The sequence below is a fragment of the Lactuca sativa genome, chromosome 6 (genome assembly GCF_002870075.4).
Source record: "Lactuca sativa cultivar Salinas chromosome 6, Lsat_Salinas_v11, whole genome shotgun sequence".
Taxonomy (NCBI): domain Eukaryota; kingdom Viridiplantae; phylum Streptophyta; class Magnoliopsida; order Asterales; family Asteraceae; genus Lactuca; species Lactuca sativa.
This window is the reverse complement of record NC_056628.2, coordinates 191,773,553-191,793,954: the sequence shown is the minus strand read 5'-3', so window position 1 is coordinate 191,793,954 and position 20,402 is coordinate 191,773,553. Positions and strand designations below refer to the sequence as shown.

Genomic DNA, 20,402 nt, shown 5'->3' with positions numbered 1-20,402 from the left:
TCCCTTAGATACCTTTGGGTTTAGCCTTGAGGAAAGACAGCATATACCAAGAAAGAAGAGGTTGGAGGGCTTGACAGAGATGCGCGGATGCTCCGGAATGAGCCTCAATAGAAAAGAAGGAAACTTCCCTTTCTAGTTCAAGTCCCAAAACAACGGATATTGGAGAAGCTGAACAAGAAGAAATAGCCATATCCCTAGGGGCACCTTCTATCGATACTGCCTTAGACCCTGCCCTTGGTTCTAAACCTGCTTACGCTGGAGAAGCCCTTACTTCTTCAGCTTGAAAGACATCTTAGGAAAGAGCTACTTCAACTGAAGAAATTTATTTAGTAGCGAGAACCCTTCCTACTCGATAATAAGGTTAGGAAGTGAAGAGTTTTTTCAGTTTTTCTTGAAAAATATAGTAAGTGTTATGCGGGGGTGGGGATTCAGATCGATGAGGGGCGTAGGAATTGCCCTTAACTCTCCGGAAGGCTAAAATAGCTTTCTCGGGAGCCTCTGGGAGGTCGGGGTATTCAATCCCAGGATACTCAAGGAGCACGGCGTTGTATCCCAAGGGTTCTACTAATACATCGTATAGCGGGTCCAGGCTTGAAGTTCTACCAAAAATTAAATGGGACAGTCATTCGAAAATTAGAAAAGAACATCAAGGTGTCAAGACATCTATATGACTAAGATGGCCATCTCATGAATTGGATTCGATCCAATATCAAGCTACTTTCCTTTAGTAGATCTGTCATCCCCCTCATTATAGTCCTCCTAGAATCAATAGCATTTCGTTGGAATACATCTTGTCTTTTCACCTTAGTAGTCCTATGCATAGTCAGTACTATAGCCCTAATCATGGCTACTGATAAAATCAGACTAGGAACCAAAAACCAGACGGAATAGTAGGTATAAAGTAAATTGCCCAATGTTTCCAAATTATTCCAACTTCGTACCTTTCCGGCATAAACCATATATCTCAGAGAGGTCGTATTTCTTTGGGTTGGTAGTAATGGAATGCTTTCATTATCTAAAATGAAGAACATTTCCCACCAAAATATCAGTCCAATAATACCACTCACTGGTAAATAGCGCAATACTTCTTCGTGAATCTCCGCTATTTGAATATGGAGCATCATAACAACGAATAGGAATGAAACGGCTATATCTCCTATATGAACTACTGGGAAGATCATAGCGAAAAAGTCGAGACCTAACAAAAGAAGTAAACCTGAAGTGTTGCGAAAGACTGGGATGGGAAAAAAAACGGAATGTACCAGATTTTTAGCACGTACAACCATCAAACCAAAGACCAAAGCAAGGCTCGACAAAACAGAAAGTATCATAGTACGTCGTCCTTCCCTGAAATGGAACTTTCATGCTGGAGCAAGAACTAGCATAAAAGTCGATCTATTACAACCAGCGCGGTAGTTCGTATTTCATTTTCTTCTTCCCAGCCCTTCTTTCTTAGCACTGAGTTGCTTACGAAATCTCAAATCTCTCTTGCTTCTTAAGCTTGTTCCTGTTCGTCTATTCAGGACGGGGCAGGCAGCCCACATACATGAAGAGAAGAATAGAGATGGGGTTATCCTGCTTAAACTTGGGAAGTTTACTACTGGAAATTAGGAAGGGCTATAAGTAGGTCGTTTGCTATTGCTATAAGGGCTGCTCGCCTTTATATGGCTTGGCTTCGCTATCGCTTCTATGTAGTGTAGTGGTCGACCTAAAAAGTCGTATTCCTACCATGCCTATTATCCGGTGCTAGAAGCTTTGCCAGAAGAAAGCAAGACGAGGTCGCTCTGCTTCGTAGACAAGGCTCGTTCCGTACTTGACTTACGACCTCATGTAGTACTCGCCCCTATCTCTTCTCTAAAGGGGAACACACTCGCTGTCTACTAAATGATCTCACGAAGCGATCTGGGAGCGAAGCCTTCAATTTAGTTGCTTCCCCCCTTTTCTTTTCCCTCACCCTACCCTTTCATTTCCACTTAAGCTTCCCCGGTTTGGGGGATTAATTGATTGGATACCCATGAACCATAATCTTTCCTAGGAACAACTTCTACGACGATAGATAGGGGTCAGGTTTGTTTGGCATCTATGCCCCTTACCCTCCAAATAGTATGGGAGCGTTTCAGCTCATACTGCTCACACTCCTAGATCTTCACGGCACCTCCTCCACCATAGTGTGAGCTGGGAGCAGCTCCGAAAAGCGAGACGTACTTAAATAAGTAATGAACTTTCAACAACGTTAACAACACTACGAAAAAAGTAAACTATGGTTGCCCACTGATCTGATCATAGGTGAAATCCAACCCCTTCTCTGCTCCTTTCCTGACCCTTTCTAAGCTCTTGGATCCTGCCCTGCGACTCTCTAGGCTTCGCTATCACTCATGAATGGTATATGGATCTCTCTATGTAGTGGTCGGCCTTCAAGAAGCTTCGCCAGAAGTGACTAGTCGCTTTCCGAATGCCCCTTTCCTTCGCTACAAGGAGAGTCGCTAGCTTGCTTCATTATATTCTATAAGCGGAGCAACTTGTCGAGTCTATGAAGCTTCGTAGTTGCTTCCCCCCCCCCCTTTTCTTTTGCCCCGCCATGCCACTAGATCCATAATGACCGGCGAGTCGGAACATGTATGAATACAACCACGCAGAGTGCCGTACCGGCCTATCGAACGAAGCGAAGAAAGTGATCATTGAGCCTATTTAGCCGAGCGGAACCCTTTTCAAATAACATATATATATATATATATATATATATATATATATATATATATATATATATATATATATATATATATATATAATAAGCTAAGGGGGCTGGGAATCGCAAGAATTGAAAAGTCCTCCATTGAATAGGATGAGAAAGACAGGTTTGGAAATGGCCGGATTAGCAGGAGGAAGGGCGGCCCCACCCTAAAACAAAGGTGTACCTACATAAATAAAGAGACTGGTTATGGCCTTGATAGGGCTCCTTCCCATCTATCTTGACCGGGAAGAGGGGGAAGGCTCTTGCGGAAGCCCTGCCCGACCTTCTCTATTCTATTTTTAGGATCCCTCTGAGGAGGCTTTTCGGACTCGTAAAAGACGGCTAGGAACAAGAATAGGGTCAATAGTCTCTGCCGTTGCAGGTCCTTCTCCTTCCGCTGAGATGACCCTCTTTTTTGTTTTGTTTGTTCACTGCAGCACGAAATCATGAAGAAACTGGAATAACTCGGAAAGAGAGTGGCGCCTAGCCGTTGAGAGCGTCTATTGTCTTTGTAGAGGAACAGTACGATCTTGGACTGGCCCCCTTCGCATGACCTAGAAATAAAAAGAAGTATGTGCTACTATAAGGCCTCTAAACTCCTGCCTCATGACACTGTTGTGTTGCCCATGGGGACGGGCTAGCCCCGACTTCCATAGGTCCTTGGTTCGCGTGCGGGCGTCTCATCCCTAAGACTTGTTTTCTCTGTATGGAGTGCCCCGTGGTTCCTCGAGTGCCAGCCGCAGAGAGGAATACCATCAACTAGGGCGCTATTGGCCACTAACCACTCGCTCGCCGGACGCTCGAGCTCCGCGTTTCAAGTTCGTTATCCTAACCGTATCCTCTGCTCCACCGGGAGCCTGACCCCTTCTTCTATCTTATCTACTGCCTTGTTCCTCAGCTCCATACTGCTCTAGCCGCTCGCTGTAATAACTTGCTTCTCAAGTGGCTCGCACCCTAGGTGGTGCGGCTAAGCCAGAGTGGGCTCAGCAGTCGGCCTATCTCTTTCCAGGGGCACACATAAAGGCATGATTAGTTCCACAAATCTCACTACACTGATCATAGTAAACTCCTTCTCGTTGTACCGAAATAGAGGTTTGATTTAAACGACCAGGTACAACATCACATTTTACACCTGGGGAAGGTACAGCCCAACTATGAAGTATATCGGCAGATGTTACAATAATACCTAGATGACTTTTGGCTGGTACAACCACTCGACTGTCCACTTCTAATAAACATAATTGACCCAATTCAAGATCATCTTCTGGAATCGTATAACTGTCAAAAGTGAGTGACTGCTCCTTGGAACTGTTATAGTCCGAATACTTATAAGGTTGGGTCGACGTCCATCTCCCCCCAAACTGTACTTGCAAGTTTCCCCGCAAAAAGCACTCCACGCCTACTCTTAGAAAGAAGACTCTTTTTCCTTAGTTAGTACCGACCGTAAGACAGATGCGCTGACCAGACTGTGCTACTCATGGTCATTGTGTGTTTTAATGGAGTTCATAACTTGTCCTCAAGTTATGGAAAACCAAAGGTCACACTTTAATAAAAACCATTAAAAGAACACAAAGGTTATAAAAAAATGAAGAGTCTTCATTTTTAATACTCAATTAAATTCATAAGTTACAAGAAATGAAAAGTTTTCAAAGCTTACAAAACTTGCCCTCAAGTTTTGGAACAAGTAAAGTCATGATTAAAACTTTTGTTCCAACCCTTAGAATTTTAAAAGTTAAAATTCAACCCTTATACTTTATAATATTATAAGTTAAATATATATATATATATATATATATATATATATATATATATATATATATATATATATATATATATATATATATATGTCACACCCCAAAACCGGAACGGCAGAAACGTTCTGGGGCGGAGGAGGTCATGTTCAGTATCACAACAATGCAAAGTAGTAAACAAGCAATAACATCATCCATTTCATTAATAATATAATTTCATACAAGTGTGTTCTATCAAGTTATATAGACACCAAAAATAGATATCAAAATAAAAAGATGAGTCTTGAACGAGCTCCATATTCTCAAATACCTGGCACCGGTACCTGTCTACTGGCATGTATCCTGCTACAGGCCAGTGATCGGCATGTATCATTAAATTAATTATAATTTAAAGTACCATGTGATCGGCCTGTATCCTGCTACCGACTATTTTACGCGACAATGTAAGATGTCGGAGAAAAATGACATTTGGCACCCATAGACTTGTAAGTCTTACTGTAGCTAGCAGCGAGGTGTAGGATAGTCAATCCAGTATAGCTATACGCAAACTCATATGCTCCCGAATTAAGGAGATTCTGGATACATGAACAGCCATGGCAGGTAGTGCCATGCCCCGGAAGGTGGCTCACATAACTACAAAATTGTATATGTAATGAATGTGCTAGCTGTAATGTATGTTCTCCCTCTGTCTAGCCTGTATTGTAATGTACTGTGCATGCTAGTTGTGTTGTGTGTTCTCTTCCTGTCTAGCAAGTATTGTAATGTACTGTGTGTACTAGCTGTATTGTATGTTCTCTTCCTATCTAGGAAGTATTGACTCATGTATGAACTGACTCATTGTATGATTCATTGTTCTAACATTAGTAACTCCCTAAGCTACACCTATAGTAGCTTACTAGTAATATGATTTGAATGTATAAACATGTATGTATGCCTTTGCTACCCAAAGGTAATGAACTGAATGAAATTAGGAACTTTTATGTCTATATAGGTATACATGATATATAACTGATATTTAGATGACATTTGGACGAATAACCGATACCCTAAGGCCACATCCCAACAAGGAAAAGGAAATAAGGCGAGCTAACAGTTCTAAGTCCTTTAAACATTACTTATATAACTATACATATATAGGCATGCATTTGACAATAAAAAAGTGTAAAAGAGTTTAAGTAAAAGTATTTGACAAGCAAAAGAGTTTGTAAAATAGTTTGAAGCAAAACAGTTTGATAACACAGTTTGAAAAGTAACAAAACCACTTGTTTGGTAGTTATTAATCACATGATTGATATAATAACTATAATTGTTCAACTTGTATTTCCCACCCCCCCCCCCCCATAAAAGTATTTAAAACATTTAAAAGGTTAAATAAGGGGTATGAACTCACCTTTAGTGAGTGGTTTGGATGAACTGACGATATAGAATTGCTAGGTGTGAAGTGAAGACTTGCACACACCAAGGATCCTAGTTAACATATAATTTCACATATATGTACCCAATTAGTCTTTAAGCAACTAATCAACAAGGTTAATACATCCTAGGACATGTTAAACACCTTATATAAGTGTTACAAGTCCCTAGGATTTCATCTAAGTATTGTAGGACATTGCTATTGAGTTTAGGGTTCAAGGGAACCCCTTATTTGAGTTTACGGTTTTATGACCATAACCCATTGAATTTACGGTTGTAAACTCATGAGTTTACGGTCGTAAACTCATTCTTCTTTGACCATGTGTTGTTTTGAAGCTCTACAAGTCCTTAGAAGCATTTCTACTTGAAGTATAAGCCTATGGAAGTGATTAGGGCACCATTTCACTCCTAAATGGAATTTACGGTCCTTAGACCATTTTCCTTTGGGTTTGCGACCATAAACCCATATGGTTTATGGTCTTTTGATTTTTTCAAGCCCTTAACTCATCAAGGAAGCGATCTATGGAAGTTTCCAAGGCTTAGGAGGGACTAGGGCACACTTTGGCACCCTTTTTAGGGTTTACGGTTCAAGAACATCGTGGATCGTAAACACCTTGATCTTGGTGTTTCTTGGGTGATTTCTTGATATATGGAAGTGTATCAAGCCTAAAGATACTCTAAGATAGAAGTACTTACAAGATAGAGGCTTGAAAGGGTGCTAAAAGTCCAAGAACACTAGTGTGTGTTCTTGGTGTTCTTGGTGAAACTTGAAGATCTAACCTTTTGGAATGATTTCACAGATGGAAGTGTTTTAAAACACTAGATTAAGTAATATCTCAACTTAAAAGGGTTAGAAACACTTACAATGTTGAAGATCAAGAAGAAAAGTCGAAGATACTTGAGAGAGATCAAGAAGATGATATTTCAGTTTCATCTGATCCTCTCGCTCCCAAGTGAATTCAGGTCCTCGCTTGGCATTCCAGCGAACCTTCACTATCGGGATACAGCTTTGTTTCATTTGCTTGACCTCTCGTTCCATGATCTCTACAAGTTCTTCCACGAAGTTGAGGCTCTCGTTGATCTCGATCTCGTCAAGTCGGATTACAAGAGTCTTGTCGGACATACACTTTTTAAAGTTCGAGATGTGGAAGGTAGAATGTACGTTACTGAGTTCGCGTGGTAAGTTAAGTCTGTAAGCTACAGGGCCGATTCTTGCAAGAATCTCAAAAGTCCCTATGTACCTTGGAATTTAGCTTTCCATGCTTTCCAAAGCATATCAAGCCCTTCTAAGGTGAGACCTTCAATAGAATGTGGTCGCCCACCTGGAATTCCAACGGTTTCCTTCGCTTATCAGCATAGCTTTTCTGTCGGTCTCTACAGGCTTTCAATCGTTCACGAATCTGAACGATCTTCTTTGTCGTTTCCCGTATGATCTCCGTACCTGTGAGAGTGCTGTCAGGAACTCGTCCTTTAGCTAACTGGGTATCACCCACCTCAGCCCAGCACAGAGGGGATCTGCATTTTCGGCCATAGAGGGCCTCGAATGGAGCAGCCTTTATGCTCTTGTGATAACTGTTGTTTTAGGAAAATTTGACAAGGGGTAAATGAGTATCCCATGCTTTCCCAAAGTCGATCACATAGGCTCGCAACATATCTTCCAAGGTTTGGATAGTTCTCTCACTTTGTCCGTCGGTCTGGGATGGTAGGTTGTACTCATGTCCAGCCTCATTCCTAAGGAACTTTGTAGCGACTGCCAGAACCTCGAAGTGAACCTACTATCTCTGTCTGAGATAATGGATATGGGAACACCATGCAATCGTACAATATCCCATATGTAAGTTCTTGTAAGCTTCTCCATCTTGTCTGTTTCTTTGATCGGTAGGAAGTGTGTAGACTTCGTCAATCTATCGACGATGACCCATATGGTATCAAGTCCACCCGTTGTACTGGGAAACTTGGTTATAAAGTCCATAGTGATCCGCTCCCACTTCCATTCCGGTATTTCCGGTTGTAGTAGTAAACCAGAGGGTTTCTGGTATTCGACCTTGACCTTTGCGCAAGTAAGGCATTTACTGACGAAGGTAGCAATCCCTGCTTTCATGTTAGGCCACCAGTATAACTTTTTAAGATCCACATATATCTTATTTGAACCCGGGTGCACGGAATAACGCGTGTTGTGTGCCTCTATCATGACTAAGTCTCTGAATCCACCGTGTTTCGGTGTCCAAATCCGATCCATGAGGTATAAGGCTCCGCCACCCTTGACTTCCAAATTCTTTTCCATCCCTCTCAGGGATTCACCCACCACGTTTTCAGGTTTCAAAGCGTCGAGCTGAGCCTCCTTAATTTGCGTGGATAAGTGTGAATGGATAGTCATAGTCAATGATTTGACTTTACGACCAGAATATTTTTTCTGACTAAGGGCGTCAGCTACTACATTGGCTTTACCCGGATGATAACAAATTTCGCATTCGTAATCACTGAGTTGCTCGACCCACCATCGTTGTCTCATGTTGAGCTCCTTCTGGTCGAATATGTGTTGTAGGCTTTTGTGGTCTGTAAAGAGAGTGCTTTTCGTACCATACAGGTAGTGTCTCCAGATCTTCAGAGCAAACACAACTGCTCCCATTTCAAGATTGCGGGTCGTGTAGTTGACCTCATGTGTCTTCAGCTGTCTTGAGGCATAGGCAATGACCTTACCTCGCTGAATCAGAACACATTCGAGCCCTTGATTTGACGCATCGCAATAGACAATGAAATCTTCTAACCTTTCGGGGATGGATAGTATGGGTGTGGTGCACAAGGATCGTTTGAGCGTTTAGAACACCCTTTCCTGCTTCTCTTCCCAGTCAAAGGCCACGCCCTTCTGGGTCAGTGTTGTAAGAGGTTTCGCAATGCGGGAGAAGTTCTGAATGAACCTGCGATAGTAGCCAGCGAGGCCTAGAAATTGACGAATTTCTATAGGCGTCCTCGGTGCTGACCAGTTCTCAATGGCTTTGATTTTGGAAGGGTCCACGTGTATTCCCTCTTTGCTAACCACGTACCCTAAGAATTCGACTCTTTGGATCCAAAATTCGCATTTCGAGAACTCTACATAGAGCTTCTCCGAACGTAATGTTTTTAGGACTTGTCACAGATGTTGACTATGCTCCTCCTTACTACGAGAGTAGATAAGTATATCATCGATGAAGACGATGACGAACTGATCCAAGTAAGGAAGACACACCCTATTCATTAAGTCAATGACTACAGCGGGCGTGTTTGTTAATACGAAAGGCATCACTACGAATTCGTAGTGCCCATAACGAGTTCAGAAGGCTATCTTCGGAACATCCTCCCCTAGCACTCGTAGTTGGTGATATCCGGATCTCAAGTCGATTTTTGAAAATAAGTTCGCCCCTTGAAGTTAGTCAAATAAATCGTCGATACGAGGTAACGGATAACGATTTTTGACGGTCAGTTTATTGAGCTCCCTATAGTCGATGCACATACGAAACGATCCGTCTTTCTTCTTGACGAACAAGACTGGATCTCCCCAGAGTGAGAAGCTTGGTCTTATAAAGCCATTGTTGAGTAGTTCGTTAATTTGATAGGACAGTTCTTGCATCTCTGCAGGTGCTAGACGATAGGGTAATTTGGCTACGAGAGTATCCCCTGGAACTAAGTCGATTCGGAACTCGACTTGACATTGTGGAGGTAATCCTGGGAGTTCTTCTGGAAAGATGTCGGGAAAGTCGCGTACTACTGGAATGTTCTGAATGTCCTTCTTTTCTTGACAAACAAGACTCGCCAGTCTCAATTAAAAGTTTCGATGTCATTATTGGCATGGATTGGTTGAGTCTCCATCGTGCCGACATCATGTGTAACGAAAAGGCTGTTCACCTTAATCTGTCGTCTGGCGAAACTCTAGTAGTTTATGGCGACAAACTCGGCACGAACCTTCGTATATAGTATTTACATGTGAAAGACTTGGCAAGTCATTCATCGGACTCGGCAAGTCGAGTCGCGAGTCCCCGAGTTTTCCCCTATTCGTGTTTGCGGAGTGGAGTAGTGAGTCATGGGGTATGACTCAGTGAGTCGGATGCCAGACTCACCCATGAAGGAACTCGGCGAGTCAATGCCCTAACTCTGCGAGTTCAAGGCAATCTTCTTGCCTCAAGAACAGACTCGGCGAGTTGTTCATACAACTTGGCGAGTCCCAGTATGGAGTGTTCTTCGGATGAAGATGAACTCAACGAGTTGTTCATACAACTCGATGAGTAGGATGAAGAACTATTGGACTTTGGTTTAGAAGGAAAACTTGTCGAGTCAATGCGTAAATCGACGAGTAGAGACAGGATTATGGTCAAACTAAGGGATAGGGACTCGTCGAGTTGGCAGGCCAGCTCGGCGAGTTGGGTCAACTGGAAGTTGACTTTGACTTTGACTCTTGGCTTGGTTAGGGGTAAATGGTCATTTTACCCTAAGGTCGATTAGCAGTATTTAACTGAGTGTTTTGTGGGGATTATAGCCGGAGGATTTCCGGGGCAGCAGCAGCAGAAGACAGTCAGTTCCCACGTAGATCAGTAGCTACTTTGAGGTGAGTTACCTTCCAGTAGCGGTGGGTCTACGGCCATAATACCGGCCCACCAGTAGGAGTTGTATGATAGATGATGGTCTCTATGATATTCATCTAGGGTTGCTACTACATGTGATATGTTTTTGTGCTAGTATGATATGATGTTATGTGCTAGTGACAGTAGGGGAGAGATAGTCCCCCAGATTACCGGTCGATAGGGCCGAAGGGGTGGTCATGCCCAGCCATGCTAGATAGATTACGTGATATATGTGTTATGTGGTAGTAGTATGGGGTGAAATAGTCCCCAGTACCCGGTCGAGATGACCGAAGGGGAGACCTGCACCCAGATATGCTAGTCAGTATCCGGTCGAGAGGAGCGAAGGGGACACAAGCTCCCAGATATACTGGTCAGTATCCGATCGAGAGGACCGAAGGGGAGGCCAGCTCCCGGATATACTAGATAGTATCCGGTCGACAGGACCGAAGGGGTAAGTCGGCCACCCAGATATGCCTGACAATATATGTATGTTATGTGATTCTATGGTATGTGGTATGTTGGGGGAACTCGCTAAGCTTCGTGCTTACAGTTTTCAGTTTTGGTTTCAGGTACCTCTTCTTCGAAGGGGAAGGAGCTGGCGTGGTAACGGCCCATCACACACATGCCTTGTATTCCGCACTATGAGATCCTCCTAGGAATTTGTACTCTGACATTATTATGTTTTATAAAATGTTTTTCAAGACATGCGATAACTTTTATAAAATGATATGATCGGTGAACGTTTTATTTCTAATGTTTACTAAGTATATGTTTTAAAAATGAAAATTTTGGCTTGTATTTTTGGGCCGTTACAAGTTGGTATCAGAGCCTTGGTTTGAGGGATTCAGACACACTTTTGGGGGTGTCTGAACTCAAATCGAGGGATTAAAAGATTTTAAAGAAGAAAATATTTTCTAAAAAGCTAAGTAAAGAGTTGTAAGAAGAAACGAAGTGTCTGATGTGCGAGACTGGCCAAGCTCAAGTAAGTATTCCCCAAAGTACCCATACAAGCTTATGTTGTGTTTATCAGTTTCAGTAGAACAGCATGCTAGAATAGGACTAAGGATCTAGGAGTGATGCCTTATGTGCCTGCTTTATGTGCTTCAGTGTATGAAAACTGCATGCTAGAATTGAGTAGACAGCAGTAGGATAGCCTGTTTAGGTTATGCCTGATAGTATGAGTTTAGCATTGTATGCTAGTCCGGCTTTTCTCTATGAGGACGGATTTGCTTGAGATTGTTCCCTTTTGTCTGAACGTTGCTTGCTTTGTGCTTCGTGGGACTCTGAGTGATGGGAGTTAGACATTAGGTGAATACGTCACGTCACATGTGATCAGGGTTGAATAATCTTAGAGTGCTGGATTTGGCCCTATTGCGCAGCTCTTGTCTGACTCTAACCGTGTAGAGCCGAGTCTGTTACTCGAAGGATTATCTGAGCCTCACCACATGTGATGGTATTCAGGTAATGACTAATTGGCATTGCAAGGAGGCCTTCAGCAGTTGAGGACCAGGTAGGGTGGAGTTAGAGATTTTCCTGGGGCAAGCCTAGGATGAGTTAGCAGTGATCAGCGGTAGTGAAAGGGACCTGGTGGAGTCAAGGCAATCCTTGGAGAAGGTACGGATAGATGTGGAAGGTAGTATGGGCCCGTACTACTGAAAGCAAAGAATCCGCACCCGAACCGAGCAAGGCCAAGATAAGAACAGGGAACTTGTAGTAGGTGTGATCCCTCCAGAGGTATCAGTATCGCTAACGGTTATTATTTATGTATTTCAGAATGGTGGTACTACGCTCGAGGCCATCAGTTGGCAGTACAGGAGAGGGATCGGGTTCGGGATCAGGTTCCGAGCCAGTAGATGAGGGGCTACACGAGTTCATCGCGTCAGAGATCACCATAGGCATCCTTGAGTCGACCCCCATTATCTTCGGGTCGATCAAGGAAGGGATATTGGAGTTGATGGAGGATCGCCTCAGGGCATTCAGGAGCGACATGGCATCTAGCCAGTCGGGATCTCGCACACTGTCCTTCAAGGTCTTCCGAGGCTGTGGTGCGTCGGATTTTCACGGGGCGAAGGACCCCATAGCTGCCAGGCGATGGGATGCAGACATACAGTTGACTAGCTTCTGCCTTGAGGGGTTGAAGGTCAGATATGCAGCAGGATGTTTGAGAGATCGAGCTAGGGATTGGTGGGAGTCCGTTGGTGACTCATTGGGAGCCTCGACTGTCGAGGCTATGACCTGGTCGGACTTCGTGACCAGGTTCAGGGCAGAGTTTGCGCCGGCTGTCGAGCTTCATCAACTGGCCAATGAGTTCCTAGATATGAGACAGACGACAGAGACTGTGGAGGAGATCACCGCCAAGTTCCGGGAGAGGGCGTTGTTGGTGCCCCAGTACGCGAATGATGAGGATAGGAGGAGGACCCGCTATCATGACATGCTACGAGCTGATATTCGGGAGCATGTTAGTTTTTCAGCTTGCCCTACCCTGGAGTCTATGATTGCCAGGGCAATGGAGAGGGAGATAGATCTGGAGCACATCCGAAAGAGGAAGGTGGAGGAGGGGCATGTTATGGAGGCTTCGGGGAAGAAGCCCAAGGGACCAGATGCGGGGCCGAAAGGCCAACAGGTGCGGGGTCGCTACAGGAAATGCGGAAAGACGCACGAGGGAGAGTGCAAGTTGGGATCGTCAAGCTGCTACAAGTGCGGCAAGTTGGGGCACTTCAGCAGGGATTGTACCGCCCCTGCACCTATGATTCAGACATCGGAGTTGCTGTGTTTCCACTGCAACCAGAGGGGCCACAAGAAGGCCAATTGCCCCCAGTTGACAGCATCAGCACCGGTTAAGGCGCCAGCTCCAGCTACCCTGCGGATTACAGATGGCCGGCAGGGCAAGGCAGAGGCTCCAGTGGTGAGTAGCCGGGCGTTTCAGCTGACTTCAGAGGAGGCTCGCGCCGCACCCGATGTAGTGATGGGTATGATTCTTTCCCTCTATCTTATTTTTATGATGTTATGATATTGATATGTGCTCTGTGTATATGCGTTAGGATCGTTCCATGTGAACGCTATTCCTATTCAGGTGTTTTTTGACTTGGGTGCCACCCGATCATTTGTTTCCCTTGCGCTTAGCAAGAGGTTTACTGAGTCTTCGAGCATGTTGGATTGCCCTTTAGAGGTAGAAATTGCCGATGATCGATCGGTGCGAGCATGAGCAGTATTCAGGGATTATGTCCTAAGGTTATTTGAGGAGTGCTATTTGGTGGTTTTTAATTCCCATCCCTTTGCGGGGGAACAAGGTGATTATAGGCATGGATTGGTTGAGCCCTAATGGGGCGCTGATAGATTGCGCACAGCAATTAGTGCGGATCAGGACCCCAAGTGGGGGAGAGTTGGTGATCCACGGCGAGAGGCCATAGCGTGGACCTGCAGTATGTTCAGCAGCGAGAGCTAGGCACTACCTTCAGCAGGGTTGGGCGGGATATGTCGCGTATGTTATGGATACCCGGGAGACGGGTAAGGAGACGGTGAGCGAGGTTCCAGTGGTGCGAGACTACACTGATGTGTTCCCGGAGCAGCTTCCTGGAATACCTCCGGAGCGTTAGGTAGAGTTCAGGATCGACCTAGTTCCTGGTGCGGCTCCGATAGCCAAGGCACCCTATCGGTTGGCTCCTCTCGAGATGTAGGAGTTGTCTACGCAGCTGCAGGAGCTGCTAGACAAGGGATAATTCGACCGAGTAGTTCACCCTGGGGAGCCCTGATCTTGTTTGTGAAGAAGAAGAACGGGTTGCATCGGATGTGTATAGATTACCGGGAGCTGGATAAGGTAACGGTGAAGAACCATTACCCACTCCCGAGGATTGATGACCTCTCTTATCAGTTGCAGGGAGCATCTTGGTTCTCCAAGATTGATTTGCGTTCAGGTTATCATCAGATGAGGGTCAGAGAGGAGGATGTACAGAAGACCGTGTTTCGGACGTGTTATGGCCATTATGAGTTCGTGGTGATGCCGTTTGGGCTCACCAATGCTCCTGCCGTGTTCATGGACCTCATGAACCGCGTGTGTAGACCGATGTTGGATCGGTCTGTGATAGTTTTCATTGATGACATCTTGGTTTATTCCAAGATGCAGGAGGAGCACGAGGAGCATTTGAGAGAGGTTTTGGAGACCTTGAGGAGGGAGAGCTTGTACGCCAAGTTCTCCAAATGTGAGTTTTGGTTGCGCGAGGTGCAGTTTCTTGGGCACCTCGTCAACCAGAACGGGATTTCAGTAGACCCGGCCAAGGTGGAGGCCTTGATGAGGTGGTAGGTTCCGAAGTCTCCATCCGAGATTCGGAGTTTCCTAGGATTGGCAGGCTACTATCGGATATTCATTCAGGATTTCTCCAAGATAGTCGTACCCCTAACACGGTTGACTAGGAAAGTCGTGGTCTTTCGATGGGGGCCTGAGCAGCAGGCCGCATTTGAGATTATGAGGCAGAGATTGTGTGAGGCGCCAATCTTAGCCCTGCCTGAGGGTGTAGAGGATTTTGTGGTATACTGTGATGCCTCTATCTCGGGCTTAGGCGCAGTATTGGTGCAGAGGGGACATGTCATTGCTTATGCCTCGAGGCAGCTGAAGCCTCACCAGGCGAACTACCTAACGCATGATTTAGAGTTGGGGGCGGTGGTCTTCGCCCTCAAGATTTGGCGGCATTACCTCTATGGGGTTCGATGTACCATTTACACGGACCACAAGAGTTTGAGGTACCTCATGGATCAGCCGAATCTGAACATGAGGCAGCGTCGGTGGTTGGACGTAGTGAAGGATTATGATTGCGAGATCCTTTATCACCCGGGGAAGGCCAACGTGGTGGCCAATGCGCTTAGCCGTAAGGCGACACCGATCATGGATGTGTGTATGAGGATGACAGTGGTGGCTCCACTGTTAGAGCAGATTCGGGAAGCTCAGCAGGAGGCTATGAAGGAGGAACATCGGAAGAGTGAGCGAATATTGGGTCAAGTAACCTCCTTCGATTATGATAGCCAAGGGTTATTGACACTACACTGTAGGGTGTGGGTGTCGTATCACGGAGGCGTGCGCCAGATCTTGATGGAGGAGGCACACAAATCCCGATTCTCTATTCATCCAGGGGCGATGAAGATGTATCGGGATCTTTGTCTAGACTATTGGTGGCCCTGCATGAAGTGGGATGTGGCGTGGTACGTCAAGCGGTCTTTGACCTGCAGGAAGGTCAAGGCCGAGCATCAGAGACCGCACGGCAAGATGCAGTCGTTGGATATCCCATTGTGTAAATGGGAGGATATTACGATGGATTTTATCACAAAGATTCCCCGGACGGCGCGAGGAGTAGATTCGATTTGGGTTATCGTGGATTGGTTAACCAAGAGCGCACATTTTATTCCGATTCAGGAGAGTATCTCGGCCGAAAAGTTGGCCGATTTCTATATCAGGGAGATAGTGGCACGGCACGGGGTGCCAGTGTCAGTGATATCAGATCGAGATGTGTGGTTCACTTCCAGGTTTTGGAAGAAGTTTCATGATGAGTTGAGCACTCGTCTGCATTTTAGCACCGCCTTTCACCCGCAAACGGATGGTCAGAGCGAGCGGACCATCCAGACATTGGAGGATATGTTGCGAGCATGTGTGCTAGACTTCGGTGGTAGTTCGGATACCTATCCTCCCTTGGCTGAGTTCTCGTACAACAAGAGCTACCATACGAGTATTGACCGTCCCCCATTCGAGATGTTGTACGGACGGAGGTGCAGGACCCCGATATGTTGGGGTGAAGTTAGCCAGAGGGTCATGGGGAGTACCGAGGTGGTGCTCAAGACGACTGAGAGAATCCAGCAAGTTCGAAGCAGGCTTCAGACTGCGCAGAGTCGACAGAAAAGTTACGCCGACAAGCGTCGATCAAACCTGGAGTTCCAGGTCGGGGATATGGTTCTCTGAAAGTGTCGCCTTGGAAAGGCGTCATTCGATTCAGGAAGCGAGGCAAGTTGGGCCCGAGATACATTGGTTCGTTCAGGGTTGTAGCCCGGGTGGGCAAGGTGGCATATAGGTTGGATCTGCCAACCGAGCTTAGTCAGATCCACAACACCTTCCATGTCTCCCAGCTGTGGAAGTGCCTAGTGGATGATTCAGCGGTGGTGCCGCTAGAGGATATACAGGTTGATGACAGCCTGAATTACATTGAGCGCCCATTTGCAATCCTTGATCGGAAGCCGAAGGATGCGATGAACAAGAGGGTGGAATTAGTGAAGGTGCAATGGCAGCACCGAAAGGGTTCGGAATGGACTTGGGAGCCGGTGGAAGAAATGATGGAGCATTACCCCGAGCTGTTTCAGGATCGAGCAGCAGACTTCGAGGACGAAGTCTAAAATAAGTGGGGGAGATTTGTATCACCTGGTTCCTGGTATGTAAAATTTATCTAAGTGTTTTGCATTTTCAGCCTTGGACTCGGCGAGTTGTAGGCCCGACTCGCAGAGTAGAGACGGGATTTGGAACACGTTTAAGTTGGCGACTCGGCGAGTCCATATTCTGGACTCGGCGAGGCCCTGCTGTCTGTTGAAACCCTAAATTTCAAGGGTTTGCACCCTATTTAAGTCATCTTATGCGCCCCCAAGCTCGCCCCCTTCACCCTCAGAGCTCCCTATATCGTCCAACCCTTGTTCCTTGTGATATTGAAGTGCTTTGGTGTGTTTTCTTGACGATTTTGAGAGGAAAGGAGAGTAGATCAAGAAGAGAAGAAGGAGGCCAGACATCTTGGTGTTATTTCAGTGATTTCCTTGAGGTATAACTCAGTTTCCCTCTGTTTTCATGCTTATAGTCCTTTATAGCTCCATTAAAAACCTTCTTGAGCCATTTCCAAGCTTGATTATGAATTAGGGTTTGTAATAAGTTGATTAACCCTTAGATCTAGGCGTAATTGAGCTCCAGGAGTTCGTATCTACTGCCTTTATGGACCCATATTGCATGAAAACCCTAGAGTAGTGCATTTTGAGCCCTAAAACCTTCATAGGTGTTTATTTACACGTAAAGTTGGAAAATTTACGTGTTAATCAAGCCCTAGAAACCCAGATCTATGTATGGCATGAGTTGGATTCGAGCAAAATCGAGTATATAGTATTTGCATGTGAAAGACTCGGCGAGTCGTTCATCGGACTCGGCGAGTCGAGTCGCGAGTCCTCGAGTTTTCCCCCTTTTTCGTGTTTGCGGAGTGGAGTAGTGAGTCATGGGGTGTGACTCAATGAGTCGGAAGCCAAACTCACCCATGAAGGAACTCGGCGAGTCAATGCCCTGACTCGGCGACTCCAAGGCAATCTTCTTGCCTCAAGAACAGACTCGGCGAGTTGTTCATACAACTCGGGGAGTCTCAGCATGGAGTGTTCTTCGGATGAAGATGAACTCGACGAGCTGTTCATACAACTCGGCGAGTAGGATGAAGGACTATTGGACTTTGGTTTAGAAGGAAAACTCGTTGAGTCAATGCCTAACTCGACGAGTAGAGACAGGATTATGGTCAGACAAAGGGATAGGGACTCGTCGAGTTGGCAGGCCAACTCGACGAGTCGGGTCAACTGGAAGTTGACTTTGCCTTTGACTCTTGGCTTGGTTAGGGGTAAATGGTCATTTTACCCTGAGGTCGATTAGTAGTATTTGACTGAGAGTTTTGTGGGGATTATAGCTGGAGGATTTTTGGAGCAGCAGCAGCAGCAGAAGACAGTCAGTTCCCACGCAGATCAGCAGCTACTTTGAGGTGAGTTACCTTCCAGTAGCGGTGGGTCTACGGCCACAATGCCGGCCCACCAGTAGGAGTTGTATGATAGATGATTGTCTCTGTGATATTCATCTAGGATTGCTACTACCTGTGATATGTTTTTGTGCTGGTATGATATGATGTTATGTGCTAGTGATAGTAGGGGGGAGATAATCCCCCAGATTATCGGTCGACAGGGCCGAAGGGGTGGTCATGCCCAACCATGCTAGATAGATTACGTGATATATGTGTTATGTGGTGGTAGTAGTATGGGGTGAAATAGTCCCTAGTACCCGGTCGAGAGGACCGAAGGGGAGACCTACACCCAGAAATGCTAGTCAGTATCCGGTTGCGAGGACCGAAGGGAGGCAAGCTCCTAGATATACTGGTCAGTATCCGGTCGAGAGGACCGAAGGGGAGGCCAGCTCCCAGATATACTAGATAGTATCCGTTCAAGAGGACCGAAGGGGTAGGTCGGGCACCCAGATATGCCTGACAATATATGTATGTTATGTGATTGTATGGTATGTGGTATGTTTGGGGGAACTTACTAAGCTTCGTGCTTACAGTTTTCAGTTTTGGTTTCAGGTACCTCTTCTTTGAAGGGGAAGGAGCTGGTGCGGTAGCGGCCCATCACACGCATGCCTTGTATTCCGCACTATGAGATCCTCCTAGGAATTTGTACTCTGACATTATTATGTTTTATAAAATGTTTTTCAAGACATGCGATAACTTTTATGAAATGATATGATCGGTGAACGTTTTATTTCTAATGTTTACTAAGTATATGTTTTAAAAATGAAATTTTTGGCTCGTATTTTTGGGACGTTACATCTTCTTTCCCTCGGTATGAACCATGTTGGGACATAGGGCCACTAGCTCACAGTATCTGGCGGTATAAGATACTATGTTAGAGCCCTTCATGGTTAGGCTCCATAGTTTCTCCTCCAGCTTTTGGATCTCGCCCCTCGGGCAGTACTCTTCAATCATTAAATCTCTCAGAGTCCCCCAGCCCATAGCATTAGCCACTACGAGAGATAGTGTCATGAAATGGATAATCCAGCATGTCAGGGCTTTTCCTTCAAAGGTACAAGCGGCGAACTTGACCTTTCTCCCCTCTGGACAGGAGCAGATTTTGAAAACTGAATCGGTTTTCTCGAACCATTGCGAAACAGAAATCACCCCGCCGGTCCCTTTGAAGGATAATGGCTTGCAGTTGGTGAAGTCCTTGTAGGAGCACTCTTTCAAGCACACAGGGATTTCACCATGAGTAAATAGGATAGGGGTTCCTCCTCCAGTAGAACCCGATGAATGATATTGAGCCATGGTTGTAGCCACAGCTGCAGCTACTGCAGCATTTAGGGCTGCCGCGTCGAACTGAGGAGTAGGTGGTGTTGGTGCGGGAGGATTGTGTCTTGGTGATTTATGTGGAGGCATCTTTGAACTACAAGTTTATGAATATGAAGACATTGATAAGAATTTGATAGAAGAATTGATGAGAATGACTAATGGACTAACTCGCCGTAGTCCAACAGTACAAATGAATAACACAATTAATTGTAAATGAAATCATTTGGACATAATTTCCATGAGATTTAGATATCTGTCAATAATACTGGAATTACAGATGTAACGAGTTCAGGAAAAATGACCTAGAAGTAGGTCTTACATCAACCAAGATAGGAAATTTTCGACATAAATACGACCCAATCAAGACCTTAACAGGTCTAAGATTTACAAGGATAGGAAATTAGTCTAGAGTTTTTACACCCACTAAGTTATATCCAAAAGAAAGTTGATGAGAATCTATCGGCGACAAGAACTACCAGAGTGAGTTCTTGAACCCGACAGAAGAAGTTCTATGTCCCTCACGCGCCTATTAGATCTTGCTTGCTGAGCTCGAAGTTCCCTGACTTCAACTTGGGTTTTAGTGAGTTCCATCTAAAGAGCTGCATTGCGGACCAGAGTCCTTTCATGAGCAGAATCTAGCTGGCGAATCCGGACTGTGTTAACGCCTGAGTTGGCATCAATCTCCATGACTCGGTTGATAGTTGCTCGACCCTGCTCTGTGTTTTGAGAAATCCTACGAACTATGATGGGTAGGACTCTATCAGCGGAACCTCCCTCAGTGAGGTTGTAGAAGGTTTGTCTCCGTTGTAGG

General features: G+C 45.4%; 1 pseudogene; it reads right to left on the bottom strand.

The window, feature by feature from the left end:
• Window positions 1–335: 335 nt before the first annotated feature.
• LOC122198220 (NADH-ubiquinone oxidoreductase chain 6-like) lies at window positions 336–2,062 on the bottom strand (annotated as a pseudogene).
• Between the last annotated feature and the right edge of the window lie 18,340 nt (window positions 2,063–20,402).